This window comes from Tachypleus tridentatus, chromosome 4 (assembly GCF_004210375.1).
Source record: "Tachypleus tridentatus isolate NWPU-2018 chromosome 4, ASM421037v1, whole genome shotgun sequence".
Lineage (NCBI taxonomy): Eukaryota > Metazoa > Arthropoda > Merostomata > Xiphosura > Limulidae > Tachypleus > Tachypleus tridentatus.
Window position 1 is genome coordinate 23,862,735 of NC_134828.1, and position 17,648 is coordinate 23,880,382.

General features: G+C 35.4%; 1 long non-coding RNA gene across 2 annotated transcripts in view; it reads left to right on the forward strand.

The window, feature by feature from the left end:
• Positions 1–17,648, forward strand: part of LOC143248687 (uncharacterized) — a 69,654-nt gene that overhangs the window by 13,281 nt on the left and 38,725 nt on the right. For both annotated transcript variants that reach the window (XR_013027147.1, XR_013027148.1), the window contains exon 2: positions 4,557–4,677. This is a non-coding gene — a long non-coding RNA (uncharacterized LOC143248687). The remainder of the gene's footprint in view (positions 1–4,556; positions 4,678–17,648) is intronic.

Genomic DNA, 17,648 nt, shown 5'->3' on the forward strand with positions numbered 1-17,648 from the left:
TTACCAACGAATAGTGGGATTAACCGTCACACTATAACGTCCCCCACAGCTAAAAGGGCGAGCATATATGGTATGACGGAGATTCGAACCCCTGACCCTCAGATTACGAGTCGGGTGCCTTAACCACCTGGCCACGTCGGGCCGAATGAAGGTATTATTATACGTCAATAATTATCTACAAGTAAGTAGTGATGAAGAAATGGATATACTTTAGTAATAATGGTTAGATTCTGACGGACGTAGAATGAACACTCTAACTCTGTTTCCGTAAATGACTACATCAAAGATGGTGGTGAAGGTTTGCAAACTGCTTTTGATAATGAAGTTTTATAAACACTGAACTTCGATTGAAAATTAGTTCAGTCAATCATTTGTTTTTCATTTAGAAGTAAACGTATCAATTAGAACTTGTCTTGCTTGAAGTAATGGCCGTTTTTTGTTTATCAAAAATGAAAAATTGTCATTGATTTAAACGTGTCAATTTAAGTAAAAAACAAAGTGTATTAGATTATAATAAAACAGAAAGGTTTGGCCAGACTGAAAACTAGCGCGTGTGGTGATTGAAAGAGGGCATGTGGCACGTGCTACGAGGTCAACAACGTGTAATAACAAGTCCAGCTGACAGTTCAAAGATCTCGTGCCAGAAGATTGGTACATCACAATGAGGGTAGATCACACACACCTATTCCCAATTTTGAAAGAACTGACAATCTATCACACCAGGATATTTCAAAATGGCGACAACACAGTGATTTCATGATATATGAAGTTCTAGTCAAAATAGAGTTTGTTTTCTTTTTTCCTTAATTCGTTGGTAAGCGTAAAGCTACACATTGGATTATGTGTGATGTGCCCATCATAGCTATCAAAATCCAATTTTGAGTGATATAAACCTTCAAACGTAAGTTGGTGTTAATAAAAGACTATATTGACGGGACAAGTGTTTGAGTCGTGAGACCTCTATTCTCTATGTGTAAAATAATAGTCGTGAACATATATTTCAGAACGGCTGGTATGGGTATTAACACTTTTATTGATAAGCAGAGAACAACGTTTCGACCTTCCGAGGTCATCTTCAGGTTAACAAAGGGTTAATACCTACACCAGTCGTTCTGAGATACATTTTTATTTCAGGTAGGTTTCTCGTCATCAAGAATAGTCGTGAACCTTTTTTTTTCTGCTGCTCACGAGCACCTGATGATGTTGAGAATTAAAAAAAACTACACAAGAAACTTGAGGGTGGGGATTGTCACCTCTACACAGTAACTGAAGCTAGTGAGGTTTTATGTTGTTTTTTATTTTGGAATTTTTCTCGCATCTGCCCAACAACAGAGAGCCATTATTATACAGGGTTAACGACTCGTTACAAACATAGTAACGTGTTCTGTAGAAGCTTATTTACATGAGAAAGAAACATTGTATTTGTATATCGTCCTGACGTGCTATTATTTAGGGCACGAGGAAGTTTCCGTTGTTGTTTTTTAAAAGAAAGACTGTTAATAGAGCACATATTCGTTCACAAGGTTTTGTCTCACTAGTAAACTATTTATTTCAAACAGAAAGTATATCATTCATAGCCGAACACAGTACCTCGTTTGTAATAAAAAACAAAATTATAATAATATAGAATGGCAAACTTATAGTCAGGTAGAATAACAAAATTACAAAAGGACAGAGTAAAAAAACCAGCAACTTAGAGTAACAAAGTGACATAAAGACAGTGTAAAAAACAAACCAGTAACTTAGAGTAACAAAGTGACATAAAGACAGTGTAAAGAACAAACCTGTAACTTAGAGTAACAAAGTGACATAAAGACAGTGTAAAAAAACAAACCAGTAACTTAGAGTAACAAAGTGACATAAAGACAGTGTAAAAAACAAACCAGTAACTTAGAGTAACAAAGTGACATAAAGACAGTGTAAAGAACAAACCAGTAACTTAGAGTAACAAAGTGACATAAAGACAGTGTGAAAAATAAACCTGTAACTTAGAGTAACAAAGTGACTTAAAGACAGTGTAAAAAACAAACCTGTAACTTAGAGTAACAAAGTGACATAAAGACAGTGTAAAAAACAAACCAGTAACGTAGAGTAACAAAGTTACAGTTAAGGCAGAGTTACAAGGTTACGTAAGTATACAGTAACAAGCTTATATCAAGGTAGAATAAACAAGTAACAGCGTCATTAAGTTACGTTACTATACATTAAATGAGTTATAACACAGTAGTGTGCCTAAACTGAAATGTCACAAATAATGTAAGATGTTATATGACACAACGACTAAATTTTAGCACGAAAGCGACTAGATTACGTTTTGGCAAAGTGACTAGTATATGATCCATGACATGGCTAACCGACAAAACTTTTTAAAATCACGTTATAGAGATTAACTATTACAGTGATTCACATTGTAATATTAGCTAAACTGATCTCTGCGAAATAAGGATATTAAATAAATTGTGAGAACACAGAAACGAACTGGAAAAAAATTTAGTAACTTTTGAAAGACATCACGATGAAGGTCATTGAACCTATTGGCTTTGATATGTCTAAAACTTGTATCAGCAACATAGAGGTAAAGTGAACAGCAATGTAAATACAATGTGTGGGTATTATGCAGGTTCGAGAACCTTGGTTCCGTGTAGGGCTATACATAGTGCCTACTAAATTTAATATACAGAGTGGACAATTAAAAATTTAATGACGTCATAAGCGCAAGACACATGTTACACGGAGTTAATATTAAGAGTATATGTTTTCATGAAGATACATTGAGTTTATTTCGTTTGTTTTGTTTTGAATTTCGCGCAAAGCTACTCGAGGGCTATCTGCGCTAGCTGTCCCTAATTTAGCAGTGTAAGACTAGAGGGAAGGCAGCTAGTCATCACCACCCACCGCCAACTCTTGGGCTACTCTTTTACCAACGAATAGTGGGATTGACCGTAAATTATAACGGTTGAAAGAGCGTGCATGTTTGGTGCGATCGGGATTCGAACCCGCGACCCGCAGATTAAGAGTCGAACGCCTTAACCCACCTGGCCATGCCGGACCTGTTAAGTTTATTCTCGAAGCTGTAAGTTTAGGTTGAAACTGAGTTCACTAATGGTTTGGTGATTTTTAACTGACTTGAATGTACAGATGGTAAAATCTTTAGAATACGTTTTTAAAAATCAGTAAATCAGAAATAAACGAGTTATAATTTATTTTGTGAAATAAATGTTGCAGAAAAATGAACAAAACGGACGCCTATTAAACCAGTGTTTAATTTTCGGTTTGAAATGTGTCGCCTCACGAGAAATATCGTGTTTATTAAGATAAATGTCTGACAAGTTCGATCTTGAACCACAAATGCCGGGCTGCGAGTTGGATGGCCCAAGGCCCGAATTGCGATGTTCCGCTGAATACACTTATTACTTTCAGCTGTGAAAGCGTTATAACTGTGGCATTCAATCATGCTTTTCAGTCAGTCGCAGCCTCATAGGGGAGAGGTGCTGTTGCCTGGATCATTATCTCCTGGCTAATAGTTCTAAATTAGAATCAGTTATGTTTAAACCTCGGAAGTGTCTGGCCTGGCTATTTAACCATAGTGTCTCATAGGATTACTTTTTGGTTGAAAATTTTAATATCGCAATTCAAACCATGAAAAATGGTCTAAGACATCAAAACGGTCTGGGCTTATTTTAAAGTTTCTTTTCTGTATTTGTTGTTTTCTTTAACAAATTGCCAATTATATTATTTGTATGTTATAAAATTAAAACAAAAGTTCATAAATGGTGAGTTAGATATTGGATATTTTAGGACAATCTTGTCACTTACACCTTTCTTAGTGGTTTTAGTTGTATAATATAAAATGTTAATCAGATATAATATTGATTTTCTTCTCGTTAAACATGCTATTAATGTATTATTATTCTGGCTCGCCTTTCACCATTATTAAGGATTTTTCTTACTAATTATAAGATCAAAATATATCCAGTCAAAATCAAAGCTTATTATATCAGTTCATTTTAAACATTGCATAAAATGTCTAACCATTTCATAATCAAATTCAATGTTTTGAATTTCACGCAAAACTACTCGAGGGTTATCTGCGCTAGCCGTCCCTAATTTAGCAGTGGAAGACTAGAGGGAAGGCAGCTAGTCATCACCACCCACCGACAACTCTTGGGCTACTCTTTTACCAACAAATAGTGGGATTGACCGTCATATTATAACGCTTTCACGGCTGAAAGGGCGAGTATGTTTGGTGCGACCGGGAGTCGAACCCGCGACCCTCGGATTACGAGTCGAACGCCTTAACGCGCTTGGCCATGCCGGGCTCACAATTCGAGAAACTATTCCACATGATAGCGTGAAAAACGTTCCTAACCTGAGTTAAGCCTACTTTACTGCTGTTAAGATTGTGTCAAGTTCCAATTCATTCTCAGATTACCATTTCTTTTAGTCAACAGTGGTTTAACAAGACATCAAAATCTATTACTATATTTCAGGTTTTTGGTCAATAGTGTCTGATTACGTTTCGTAAGAAGAACGTTTATATATTTATTTTTTTTCAGGAAATTAGCGTAAGAGTTTCAGAACCAGTTTCATATTTCTTGTTACTGTGTTTTGAAGTGCAACTGAAGACGTGGGAAGACGCTTGAAAGGAACTTGTGCCAAAAGGAAGCCCATATAAAGGTATGTTTGTTCTTCCATTTTTCTTTTTTACAAAGACCCAGAATTGTCCTTCTCACTTCGATCCAACACGTTTTAGACAACGCAAATGGTATTACTTGCATTAAAGCTGGGTGTCCTTCTGTTGAAGGCTACCTACTTTATGAACATTTTATATTCGAATTACGCGTAGTAACAGCCAAATTCATGTATTAAAGAGTATTTAAAGAAACTAACTTCTTTGTTGCCTGGTAGACACTGTGAACCGAACTAACTTTAGTGTATTATGCAATCTAGAGCAGCTGATATGGATATAAATACTTCAATTAAAATAAAGTACAGAACAACGTTTTGACCTTCTTAGGTCATGTAAACATTCTTTGTTAACCCGATGATGGCATAAGAAGGTCGAAACGTTGTTCTGTACTTTATTTTAATTAAAGTTTTAATACCGATACCAACCGTCTTGAGAATATATTTTTTTACTTCAAGTGGGTTTTTCGTGATCACGAATTTAGAGCACCGTTTCCCAAACTACGTTCAAAGGAACAATGGTGTTCAGTTTTAAATTATTAGGTGCTCCCTGAGAAATTCATGATTTTAAACTTTAATCAGATAGTTAATACTTTTAGCACGATCATCACTTATTTGATTTATTTTGAATTTCGCGCAAAGCTACACGAGGGCTATCTGCGCTAACCGTTCCTAATTTAGCAGTGCAAGACTAGAGGGAAGACAGCTAGTCATCACCACCTACCGCCAATTCTTGGGCTACTCTTTTACCAACGAATAGTGGGATTGACCGAACATTATAACGCCCCCCACGACTGAAAGGGCGAGCATGTTTGGTGTGAGGGAAATTCGCCCCTCGTCGTTCGGATTACGAGTCGAGTGCCTTAACCATCTGGCCGTGCCAGGGCCTCGTATAGCTGGAGAAGTATACACTATTGGAGAGACACTTAATAAGCATTGCGCGAAAGATATTATAATATACATGTTAAATAGTCTAGTAAGAAACTTGTTGCTATACAGTTGTCAAACAATAGTGTTTCACGCCGTATTGAATATTTGCTGATGACATAGAAACAGGGTTAACTCGTCGAGAAAAAAATTTACGATAAGTAGTCATTGCAGCTAGTTGAATCCACTGATGGTTTAGGGCTCGCTGTGCTGTTGGTATTTGTCTGTTATAGGCTTAATAATGCTACTGAAGAGGACCGGCTCTAACGTGAATCTCTGGAAAGCAACACGACTGGTGAAGAAATATTCAGTTACGTTAAGAATTTTATGAAGAAACATGAAAAACGTATTGATGTATGTGCTGATGGTGCACGTGCTATGGTCGGAAAGCTGGAGGGAGTTGTACCATGAATCTTGAATGTGGCGTCACAATGAACAACAGGTCATTATGTTCGCCATTGAAAAGCACTTGTGGAAAGAGAAAATACAAAAATGGACTCTACATTGTTCTGGTCGAAATAACACAGATGGCCAGTCTCGTTAAATCTCGTTCACTTCAAACGAGGTTATTTAAGGGTTCATGCGAGGAATGGGTGGCCAACACACATTGTTTCTTTTTACATACCGTTGTCAGGTGGCTATCCAGTCCTCGTAAGGCCTTTTGAGCTTCGTAGTGAATTACTGGAATTCTTCAATCCAGTAATTCAGGACTGAATTTTAACGACTGGTTGACAAGTAACTTGTGGCTAATGAGACTGGCATATCTTGCAGGTATATTTTCTAAAATGAATAATCTATCACTGCCAGGAAAGGAGATTACAATGAATCAAATTTCGCCATTAAAAAAGAAAATGGACGACTCGACATCTTCTGTAGAAGAAAGTATCTTTCACAGCTGTCCTACTTTAATGAATTTCTGACACTTTGGTTTGGTTTGAATCACGCGCAAAGCTCCACGAGGGTTATCTGCACTAGCCGTCCCTAATTTAGCAGAGTAAGACTAGAAGGAGGGCAGTTAGTTATCACCACACACCTCCAACTCTTGGACTACTTTTTTTTATTAACAAATAGTGGGATAAACCGTCACATTATATTGCTTCCACGGCTGAAAGGGCGAGCATGTTTGGTGCGAGGGGAACTCGACAGAAATAAATGATAAAGTCCACGAGTAAGTGAGCAGCATTATTTTACAACACTTACTTGACTTACACTGAACTTTACTGAAATATGTTCCTATTAGTACTAATGATAATGCCTGGGTTTAAAATCCATTTGTAGTTACAGCTAGGCCGGTCAGTTTTACAAGACTACGAGGACTTAATGGACTTTGTTTCTGACTCTGGACTGAAACAGAAGTTTAAGAAATTTCTGCTAAATAATTTTTGGAGTAAACTAATAAAAAAAAACTACACGAGTACAGCGATGTGCACTTCGACTGGTTCTACTATTTCTTACGACGGCTCAACATGGCCAAGAGTGTTAAGGCGTTCGACTCGAAATCCGAGAGTACGAATCCCGGTTGCACCAAACATGTTCGCCCTTTCAGCCGTGGGGGCGTTATAATGTAACGGTCAATCGCACTATTCGTTGGTAAAAGAGTAGCCCAAGAGTTGGCGGTGAGTGGTGATGACTAGCTGCCTTCCCTCTAGTCTTAAACTGCTAAATTAGGGACGGCTAGCGCAGATAGCCCTCGAGTAGCTTTGCGAGAAATTCAAAACAAACAAACCAAAGGCCCTCTATTGGCGAAGTTTCCAATAATCTAATTCGACTTTGATGTAACGATGATAAAGACGTTTTATGAAGGCAGGAAATTATAACTTGTACAACTACAAAAACTAAATTACATTACACTACATGTTAATTCCAATTTGTTTTTATAAAACATGTAAGGGCCGGGCTTTCTTTTTTGACCACGGAACACTTTTCAGCCTAGAAAAAGCTTACGAAACACTCATAACATTTTTGGGTTTGGAAATTGAAAATAGAGACATTAGTTTATAGAGATTTATTTTATAACGACGAACAAAAATAAAGAATAATCGAATTGAACAAATTTTTAAAAAATCTTCAAATATGTTCCTTATAGAACAACTTTAAGGCCTAACGACTATTTATTTATGATTGACGTGCATTAGGTTTTAACAAGATTAGCGTTTCTGCATTTTAAAATTACAAATTCTCTTAATATCAGGAACTATACTTTGAAACTGAAGTCTCGTACTAAATTCAACATCTAGTCTGTTCTCACATTTTTTCTTTATTGCGGTATAATACGAAAATCCACTCTTATATAAATAGTTTTTGTTTTTTTGTTTTTGAATTTCTCGCAAAGCTACTCGAGGGCTATCTGCGACTGGGATAGAGGGCCTTTGGATAAAAAACAAGTACATAAAAGAAAAAACAATTTTAACGCAGATTATTGTACCATTTGAAGGTACATCTAAGAGAACATATTACTTGAACAAAACGTATATAAAAGCACTCAAAGAACGAACAGTTCTGGATTTTTTTGAAGAAATATTAACCAAGGTGTGGATTATTTGATGCTCTATAGTGGGTAATAAAAAAGACGTTCATTGGATTTAGACGTTTTATGAAGCCTTTCTTCTAATTCATTAAAATTAATATCTTTATTCAAAACTAATAGTATTTCAACAATATATTCTTTATATTTGTTCTTCCGAATTGTAATTAATGGTTTAGTTATTATAAGTTGATACAGTGTCATAAACAGAAGGACTATTTAGTTGTATGTAAGTCGATACAGTGACAGTGTTATGAACAGAGGGAAGATTTAGTTACATGTAAGTTGATACAGTGACTATGACAGAAGTCGTTCTGTGCCAATTTTGATAAATAAATCTGTTTTATCAGCAACCTCACTGAGACAATATTTTAACGACACAAGATAGATACATTGGTTGGAGAGGACAAGTTTTATCCGAATGGAGTCTGTAAGCTTGAATCTTAGAGTTATGTTTCTATTTAACACCCAACACCTTTGTATAGCAACAACAAAAGTAGGACTTCTGTTGGTTTAACTACTCATGTTCAGAAACAACAAGGGATCTATCGGTCCATCTCGACTGTCAGATGCTCTAAAATGAAACTATTAAAAGTTTAATAAAAATCTTAAAACCATCTCCTATCATTCACATACTTATCATGTTTTATCATAAACTGTTTAAATTACTGTCTCCATGATATCCAAAGAAAACCCATTCCAGAGACCAAATGCCCTGTTAGAAAAATAAAACTGTCTTAGCTGAACATGACTTCTACCAAAATCTATATTTGTGTTAACTAGTCCTACTATTCTCACTGTTAAATATGTAAAAAGATGATACATTAACACTGTCAACACCATTTACAATCTTAAACACTTCAACTGGATCCTCCATAACGTTTTTTTTTAAGAGAAAATATTTTCAGGGATTTCAGTCTTTCCTCGTACGGCGACCCCTTCATTCTAGTTACTCTTCTCTGAAACCTATAGAACAATTAACTGACTTTCCTAAGATAAGGAGCCCAGTACTGAATACAATATTCCAAATGTGGCTTAATCAGTGACTTGTACATAGACATTATAACTTTTTTAGACTTGAATTCAGTTTTTCTCTAGATACAACTTAAAATCCTATTTACCACAGTGTTTGGAAGGTTTTACATGCCTAACCACTATCAACAGTACACTGTTTGGATGGTTTTACATGCTTAACCACTAGCAACAGTACACTGTTTGGATGGTTTTACATGCTTAATCATTAGCAACAGTACACTGTTTGGATGGTTTTACATGCTTAATCACTATCAACAGTACACTGTTTGGATGGTTTTACATGCTTAACCACTAGCAACAGTACACTGTTTAGATGGTTTTACACGCTTAACCTCTAGCAACAGTACACTGTTTGGATGGTTTTACATGCTTAACCACTAGCAACATTACACTATTTGGATGGTTTTACACGCTTAACCACTATCAACAGTACACTGCTTCAATGGTTTTACATGCTTAACCACTAGCAACAGTACACTGTTTGGATGGTTTTACACGCTTAACCACTAGCAACAGTACACTGTTTGGATGGTTTTACATGCTTAACCGCTAGCAACAGTACACTATTTGGATGGTTTTACATGCTTAACCACTAGCAACAGTACACTGTTTGGATGGTTTTACATGCTTAACCACTAGCAACAGTACACTGTTTGGATGGTTTTACATGCTTAACCACTAGCAACAGTACGCTGTTTGGATGGTTTTACATGCTTAACCACTAGCAACAGTACGCTGTTTGGATGGTTTTACAAGCTTAATCACTAGCAACAGTACACTGTTTGGATGGTTTTACACGCTTAACCACTAGTAACAGTACACTGTTTGGATGGTTTTACACGCTTAACCACTAGCAACAGTACGCTGTTTGGATGGTTTTACAAGCTTAATCACTAGCAACAGTACACTGTTTGGATGGTTTTACACGCTTAACCACTATCAACAGTACACTGTTTGGATGGTTTTACACGCTTAATCACTAGCAACAGTACACTGCTTGGATGGTTTTACATGCTTAATCACTAGCAACAGTACACTGTTTGGATGGTTTTACATGCTTAATCACTAGCAACAGTACACTGTTTAGATGGTTTTACACGCTTAATCACTAGCAACAGTACACTGCTTGGATGGTTTTACATGCTTAACCACTAGCAACAGTACACTGTTTAGATGGTTTTACACGCTTAACCACTAGCAACAGTACACTGTTTGGATGGTTTTACATGCTTAACCACTAGCAACAGTACACTGTTTGGATGGTTTTACACGCTTAATCACTAGCAACAGTACACTGTTTGAATGGTTTTACATGCTTAACCACTAGCAACAGTACACTGCTTGAATGGTTTTACATGCTTAACCACTAGCAACAGTACACTGTTTAGATGGTTTTACACGCTTAACCACTAGCAACAGTACACTGTTTGGATGGTTTTACATTCTTAACCACCAGCAACAATACACTGTTTGGATTGTTTTACATTCTTAACCACCAGCAACAATACATTGTTTGGATTGTTTTACATTCTTAACCACCAGCAATAGTACACTGTTTGGATTGTTTTACACTGTACACTGTTTGGAATGTTTTACATTCTTAACCACCAGCAACAATACACTGTTTGGATTGTTTTACATTCTTAACCACCAGCAACAGTTTGGATGGTTTTAGAGACTGATGAACCTTTATACCAAGATCTCTTTCTTTCATTACACTGTTCAGGTTATTTCCATTTCATATTATGATAACTCACAGGCATTACCTTGCATTTGTTGTAATTAAAACCAATCTGCTATTTATTCACTCAACTCACTAAATAATCTAAATCATTTTGTAAATCGGCAGCGTCCTCTTCACAGCTATCAACACCAATACCTTAATATCATCTGCAAGTTTAAGTAATTTATTGACCATTTCTTCATTGATGTAAATCTAAAAGAGGAAAGGTCCTAAGACTGAGCCCAGAGGTACCTCACTTGTGACATTAATCCAGTCTGACTGAACTCCATTTATAACAACAACCCTCTGCTTTCTTCCATCCAGCCACTCTTCTATCAGATTAGTTAACTCATTTCCCACACCTATAGAAATATTTTTAAGATGTTTATGTAACATCTTGTCAAACACTTTCTGAAGGTCCAGATGCACCAAATCTACCCTGATCTACCTATGTAATAACCTTTTCAAAAAATGTCAAATATTTTTAAGGCAAGATTTTCCCTTAATGAAACCATTTTCACTATCCAATAAAATTCTAAGTTTTGTTAAATGAATTTGCAAAGTATCTTTTGTCAGACTTTCCAAAACTTTTTCCCATAATTGATGTAGAACTAATAGGCCTACAATTACCGGGACTATAAATTTAAACTTGAAGCAACTTCTAATAACCTGACGATAGGTTAACTTCTTCATTTAAATATAACTGAGTTGATTGAGATAACGTTTTTATATTTCGAGTGATTAAGAAGCACTTGTGTTGAGCTCCATATCAACGAACGTTTGACTTTTATTGAACCAGAGAGTCCAGGTGACGCGTTCGTATATAATGAAGTTTCACACTCAGCTACGATTATTTTTATACACGAGTGATTTCGAATTCATAGGCGAGTTTCTTTCTTAGAAGTGACTGACATTTAAGTTTCTGATTTAAAAAAAAACAAACAGAAGAATTCTACAAGTAGCGCACACAAGCCTTAAACAAAGCATTAAGGCAATCATTCAGAACTAATCCAGTGGACTGATACCATACCACTCCACAATCATTCAAAATAGTCCAGTGGATTGTTACCGTACCACACCACAATCATTAAAAATAGTCCAGTGGACTGATATTATACAAGCAATAATTCGAAAATAATCCAGTGGATTGTTAATGTACCAGCAATCATAAAAATAGTCCAGTGGACTGTTAACGTAAAATAATTTTTCAAAATTAGTCCAGTGGACTGTTATTGTTCCTCTGAATTGTAATCACAGCAGAAACTTATATGCATCCATATACACGTAAAATAAACACAAATAACAACATTTTCCTGGACTAGTGGTTAGCGAGTCAAACTACAGATCGAAAGGTCCAGGGCTCGAGCCTTGATGCCTGTAAAATACTTCTCTGTTTCAGTGATAACCAATTTTGTTGTTCGATTTAAGGACCGATACAAGATCCTTATGGAAGTGGGCGCTGCTAGCTACTCGCTTCTGGTCAGTAGGTGGTGCTCAAGTAGAAAATTCCAATTATCATAATATGCAGAATTCCGAGATTGTTTTCACCTTGAGCTTTGTGTTCTTTTCTGCTTTTTTCAGAGACAATGATACTGAGTTACAAAACTTAGTCACGAATATCGTTCAAATTTTGATAAGGGTTTTCCACGAGCGGCAAATCTTCACACTGACTAAAGGCTTAACTGTGTTTTGGGTGGTTCATAGCGATAGTTGTACATATTTTTTTCGCCCTCTTTTTAGGGTAAATCATGCTGCATGCTTTTACAGAAAACTCGTGAGCTGTGTTCGTGTATGCATATAACAAAGTATATGGTTGCTCTTATGCAGTAAGAACATCGTGAACTTTCAATATAATTTTTATTTTTCCTTCCACTTTCTCAATAACAACACATACTTTGTTGATGCAATTAAAATGGGGAGTTTGGCTCTGTCTCCTAAGATTTAGGTACAAGATAAAGAAACCCTACTGATGTTTAGATGTTTGGAGCGATTATATTTTAATTTCACGGACATTCAGTGACAATTCTATCATTATTTATCTTTCAGGTTACTTTTCCTTATTTGTTTGTAGTTAAGCACAAATATACACAATACGTTATTTGTGCTGTACCACCACGGGAATCGAAAACTGGTTTCTAGCGTTATAAGTCCGTAGACTTGCTGTTAGGTGGCTCTCTCTTTGGTAACCCCAAAGATTCAGAATCATCATTTTTTTTGTTTGTTTGTTTTAAGAACAAAGCCACCTTTAACTATCTACCGTGTCCACTTAAAACCTCACTGTATCCGAATTCCTTTTACATGTATATAAATATCTATGGCTCAAACTGTTTCGTAAGTTTTGTAGGACGTTTTATGAGGTATCAAGGACATGCTCAGCGTGTGACGTTAAACTTCTTTCTGGTTAAACAACAATACAAGTTTCTAGTTATATCTGGATTATCATAATAATAAAAAAATATAAACATCTCTCTATATCAGGCACAAGTATAGTTCCTTCCATCAAGCTAGAAAAATGGCTCCGTAAACAAGAGAGGTCGCATTACGTTTACATAAAAATGGTCTGACGTGGCCTAATTGATTTTGATGTTGCGCGTTCGAGGTCTAAGGTTCGAGATAAGATGTTGCTTGGATACATTTTGTGTATTTTAAGCTGTGTGCACGCTTTAAAAGTGATAATCAATCATGAAAAACTCTAGTGATGATGGATGCTGTCGGTTGGCTGGCTTTCCATCGTTCAGTAGTTCAAAACAACAATAAAAACAGCTATAACTGAACACTGGGGTCTCTGATACGGCCAGTTAGACCACGTGAAGAAAAACAATTTCGTTTTTCAAAAATTTGTTGTTTACCTATATTAATGCTGAACATGAAAATAAATACAGTTTAACAATAAAACATTGTATGGATATTTTGTTCTTTTCATGAAATATCTGAAAAATAGAATATCTGTGCTCTATCTACCGCAGATAGTCGAACCTCTCGAATTTTTGCGTTACAAGTCCGTAAATGTAATCCTAGCCCTTGGGGATTACTATCTGAATCGGCTTTTTTGTTATCATGTGGTTAAAGCATTGTAAGAAATGTAGTTAAAAAGCTATGCAATATGCAGGTCAAGAAATGTAGTTAAAAAGCTATGCAATATGCAGGTCAAGAAATGTAGTTAAAGTGATTTGCAATAAAGAATTATAAAAGGTAACATCACGTTTATAGTGTAAACGATATCATCATTACCCCTTGAAGTTAGTTTTTTTACAAATATCTGTGCAGTCCCCTTGAAAATTTAAAACGCCTGAGCACAGAGTGAAACAAGAATAACCAGCCATTAGTAGATGAACATTAGATGAATGTAACATGTAGATACTCAATGAGCCTGGCATGACCGGGTGGATAAGGCACTCGACTCGTAATCTAAGGGTCACAGTTTGAATCCTCTTTCATGCTCACCCTTTCAGCCGTGGGGGCGTTATAATGTAACGGTCAATCCCACTATTCGTTGGTAAAAGAGTAGCCCAAGAGTTGGCGATGGGTGGTGATGACTAGCTGCCTTCCCTTTTAGTCTTACACTGCAAAATTAGGGACGGCTAGGGCAGAGAGCCCTCGTGTAGCTTTGCTCGAAATTCAAAACAAACCAAGATACTCAATGCTCTGTATACTATACAGTCGGTGTCTTTAGGTAGCCAAATCCTATATTATGTAAAGTGAAGTATATAAACACATGTAATATTAGATTCTTATTACACACATTCCCAGAATAATTACTTCAAAACACATGAAGGTTTCTTTAAAGAGATGTTTTAAAGGTATATGTTTTATTTCAAAAAGGTTACTTTTACTGGCAAAAGTTTAGAGAGACTTAATGGTGATTGTTCATTTCTTCAATTAAGCATCGAGCTACACAATAAGCTAGTTGTTCTCTGCCCACCGCGGGTATCTAAACCCGGTTTCTAGCTTTGTGAGCTCGCAAATATACCGCTGTGCCATTAGAGGCTAGTGGGGATTATGTCCTAATGTAGGCATGTACTTGCCCATTACTATTCGTTATATAAAGAGAATGTAGTTCCATAGAAACTATAAATACTTACTATATTCTCAAACATATCTCTGTGACAATCTTCTTCTGCAGCTTAACATTTTACATTTTGAATTAATGCGATCAACAAGCCAATAAACACAGCAAATCATCATGAACCGTATCAGCTAACTGATAGCTATGTTTATCATTATTACCTTAACAAAAAAGATATATAACAAACTGGAAATTTAATAACCTGCAAATAGTGATTGTAAAAAACAAATAATCAAACGAAGCTGTAAACATAACTTAATCAAACTACAGATTCCTTATTTTGAGTCCGTCAACTGTAATTCTAATTAATACCATGGAACCAAAAAAAGGACGTTTGTAGTTTTGGTAAATAATATCTACAATAGTTCAAGTATTATTGTTTATCTTTCTACGATCGCTATTTGCAGTTTCTTCAAATTCCCAACTATTTATTTATCTTGTAACTGTGAAGTTAGTACTGTAAAAAAATGTTAATAAAATACTTTAAATATACAGTTATAAAAAGTGGACAGAATGTGTAATTAGTGGTGTATAAAATGAGATTAGCGGCTCTACAATATACAGTTATATAACATGGATAGTGTGTGCAATTAGTGGTGCATAAAATTAGATTAACTGCTCTACAATATACAGTTATATAACATGGATAGTGTGTGCAATTAGTGGTGTATAAAATGAGATTAGCGGCTCTACAATATACAGTTATATAACATAAATAGTGTGTGCAATTAGTGGTGTATAAAATGAGATTAGCGGCTCAACAATATACAGTTATGTAACATGGATAGTGTGTGCAATTAGTTGTATATAAAATGAGATTAGCGGCTCTACAATATACAGTTATATAACATGGATAGTGTGTACAATTAGTGGTGCATAAAATTAGATTAACTGCTCAACAATATACAGTTATATAACATGGATAGTGTGTGCAATTAGTGGTGTATAAAATGAGATTAGCGGCTCTACAATATACAGTTATATAACATAAATAGTGTGTGCAATTAGTGGTGTATAAAATGAGATTAGCTGCTCTACAATATATAGTTATATAAAATGGATAGTGTGTGCAATTAGTTGTATATAAAATGAGAATAACTGCTCAACAATATACAGTTATGTAACATGGATAGTGTGTGCAATTAGTGGTGTATAAAATGAGATTTGCTGCTCTACAATATATAGTTATATAAAATGGATAGTGTGTGCAATTAGTTGTATATAAAATGAGAATAACTGCTCAACAATATACAGTTATGTAACATGGATAGTGTGTGCAATTAGTGGTGTATAAAATGAGATTAGCGGCTCTACAATATACAGTTATATAACATGGATAGTGTGTACAATTAGTGGTGCATAAAATTAGATTAACTGCTCTACAATATACAGTTATAGAAGATGGATAGTCTGTGTAATTAGTTGTGTATACAATGCAGTTAGAGTTATTTAAATATACAGTTATAAAAGGTGTAGCAATGGGCTGTGTAATGTGGTTGAATTACTTTATTAACTATATTTAAAATGCTATTTATATTTGTATTATTAATGAAAACGTGTTTTCTTATAAATTTAAATGCAAAAAAAAACTCTTTAATATTTGTATCGCTCTTTTTAATCAGGTTTTTTCGTAGATTATACGACTATACAGGAAATTGATCCAGCCCGTTTTTGTTATATTATCTTGTTATATTGTCTTTGGTTTGTTAATTTACTGAAGGCTTTGTGGTGTAAGTGGAAGACTACGGGTGTGGATAGTTTAAAAAGTACAGATAGAATAAACGTAAGCACCAACAGAAGCGTGCACAAAATTTTTTTTTTTTTTTTTTCAAAGCAGAAATTCTTTATACGTCAGCACTATTGTTTAAAAAAACCCAACTGCCTTCTATTGTCAAGGCTGAGCTCAATATTTGACCCCGCCTAGAATAACACTAAAATTACAGTTTTCATTCTATATAAATAACACTTCACCTTTAGTGTTCTAAACGCAATTTTCGGGAGGAATTTAAGGAATGTTTTGCTGAGTGTTTAAAGATATGGATGACTCACGCAATCGCTTAATGATCCACGTGCGTGTGGACGTGTTTTCTGGGTTTTCAATATTTTCTACAGTGCTTTTTTTTTTTTTTTCTCGCTTGCTATTAGGGAAAAATAAACAGAACAAAGGAAACATGTACATTCATGAAATCTTTTGTAAGGAGAGCTGATATAAATAATGTAATCCATTAATTTGGTTCTTTTACGTTCGTTTGTGTGATGTTGTTTCGTAACTTAAGTATTTAATTTGTTTGTCGTGCTCTTAAGGCTACACAAGAGCAGGTTTCGTTATCCGTCCCTAACTTAACAGTGATAGATTGGACAGAAGACCACCCACCGCCAACTCGTGGGCTACGTTTTTATTTAATCAAGTAATAATGGGATTGACCGTCACATTAAAATATCCCCATGGCTGAAAGTGTGAACATGTTCGATGTGACGGAGTCAAACGTTCTAACCACCAGGCCATACCAGCGCCCTAAAGTCTTTATAAAATCTCAATAATTTTCCTCTCCTGGAATTCTGGGTTAGAAAAATACAGTTTTTAAACTTTTAAGTATTTGAAAAAATGGAGAACAGTTCATGATAAATGTCATATTTTCTTAAAAAACAGACACAGATCATTTGCTTTATCGTTAATAAATGATGTT